We start from the raw sequence: 2203 nt of genomic DNA, 5'->3' as shown, positions 1-2203 counted from the left end.
TGGACTGGCTCCACCTAAGAAACTTCCTTAACTAGCTCCACCTGAGGCTTATTGAATGGGCAGGAAAGATCTTTAATCACATTATCACCACAAAAATACAGGTATTCTGTTTTCTGTAAAGTGAAAGGTATCATCATTCTATTGTAAATTATATAGGGCCAACTCACCTAATCAGGATATACATACATACACACATACATACATACTTAGATATATGTTAGTGTGTGTGTTGTGCATTTCTGTTGTTCAAGTCATCTTTCTATAGTGTCTGACTCTTTATGGCTCACTTTAGCCATTTTCTTGGCAAAGATACTGGAGTGGTTTGTCATTTCCTTCTCTAGCTCATTTTGTAGATGAGGAAACTGAGACCAACAAGGTTAAATCAATTGCCCAGGGTCCCAGAACTAGTAAGTATCTGAGGCCAGATTTGAACTCAGGAAGATGAGTCTTCCTGACCTCAGGCCCAGCACTCTATGCACTGTACCACTTGGCTGCTTCATATAGATGCATAAATACGTTCCAAGAATGTCAAGTTGTACCCTCCCCCCTAACTTCCAGTCACTGAATCCTCACATCTAGAGACGAAGAGGAGTGTTTGCGTTCTTCGTAACTCCTGCTCTTTTGGCGTTAGCCATTTTAGGGAGCTGGAAAGCACTTTCGTCATCGTGTAAAAAGGGCCCTCATTTTACAGGCATGGAAACAGGTGAAGACACTAAAGAGAGACTTAGCCAGGTTGTGACTTGCCTGGGTCCACCACAGAACTGATTTTGAATGATACAGTCGTTTACGGTGAAGCAAGGTGAGAGGAAATGACTGTTACAAAACAGAAGATGAGCAAGAACAAAGAAGATGCTCCCCATGAGGTGGAAAGCCAGTTCATATTATGTCTACCTCCAGATTATGCTTCCACTGTGAGAAGGGCAATACAGTCTGGAAGTGTCAACCTGAAAGATAAATTGACCATTGAATTGCATGCAGATGGACATCATGGTCCAGGTAGATCGAGCCCCTTCAGTTGCAAAGGTGGTAGACCTTCCCTGTATTACTGAATCCTTGAAAACTATAGACAAAAAAAACCTTTTACAAGACAGCTGATATCTGCCAGATGCTTGTGTGCAGTGAGGATGGAGATCTTTACCCACCTCCAGAAGAACCAGTTGCTACTACTCATCTGAAAGCAAGTAGGAAAAAAGATAAGGACAGGGAGAGGAAATTCATCTGGAACCATGGTATCACTCTACCGCTAAAGAATGTCAGAAAGAGGAAATTCTGTAAGACAGCCAAGAAAAAGTACATTGAATCACCAGATGTGGAAAAAGAAGTAAAGAGGCTTCTCAGTACAGATGTAGAGGCTGTCAGTGCCCGATGGCAGGTGATTGCAGATGATGAAACAAAGGAAGCAGACAACCAGGTTTCCCTAGCAGGCCTAGATATTTCCTCTCCAGGAATGAGTGGTCATAAGCAGGGCCATGGCTCCTCAGAACATGATGAGCTTTGGGAGATATTTAATGACATAAACAGCAATAGTGAAGAGGAAGATGAGAAAGATCCTCATGATGATGAAGATATAAACATCCTTGACACTGAGGAAGACCTAGAGAGGCAACTACAAGATAAACTTGATGAATCTGATGAACAGCGCCAAGAAAATGAGATGGGCATGGGAATTCAGAAGCAGATTGATATAATGAAAAGTAAACTTCAAGAAACTCAAGGGAGAGCAAAAAGACAGGAAGACCTTATCATTTAAGTAGAAAATCTGGCACTCAAGACTCATCTTCAGGCTGTGCTGGTTGAGCTCAAACAGCAGGAAGAACGAGAGAAACAACAGCTCAGTTCCTTGCAGGAACAGCTAGAATCACTCCTGGAGAAATAAGAGGCTCCTGCTTGCAAATTCACTATTGTGCCCACATTGGTAAATGGCTCACATTCCATCCTTTGGGTTGAGGACAAAAAGATTGTTAATACAGAAATTTGACTGTTTACATTTCATCATTTTTCTGTCGCGTAGTTTGAATTCATCCCATTTCTCTGTTTATTTTGCTAGAATCTTACACACTAATAAGTAGAAGGTGATAGGTGAGACAAGACTGGTTGTAGAAGAGTTTTGGGATTAATGGACTAAATGGTTCATCCCCTATAATTTCCGCATTTATTCCAATCTTTCTGTCCCAATATGAAAACTTACTGTCACTTTGTGGTA

At 41.4% G+C, this 2203-nt stretch overlaps 1 pseudogene; it reads left to right on the top strand.

The window, feature by feature from the left end:
* The first annotated feature begins 642 nt into the window (after window positions 1–642).
* LOC118858292 lies at window positions 643–1891 on the top strand (annotated as a pseudogene).
* The last annotated feature ends 312 nt before the right edge of the window (window positions 1892–2203 follow it).

Source organism: Trichosurus vulpecula, chromosome 7 (genome assembly GCF_011100635.1).
Source record: "Trichosurus vulpecula isolate mTriVul1 chromosome 7, mTriVul1.pri, whole genome shotgun sequence".
Taxonomy (NCBI): Eukaryota; Metazoa; Chordata; class Mammalia; order Diprotodontia; family Phalangeridae; genus Trichosurus; species Trichosurus vulpecula.
Note: the sequence above shows the minus strand (reverse complement) of the source record. Positions and strands in the feature narration are given on the sequence as shown.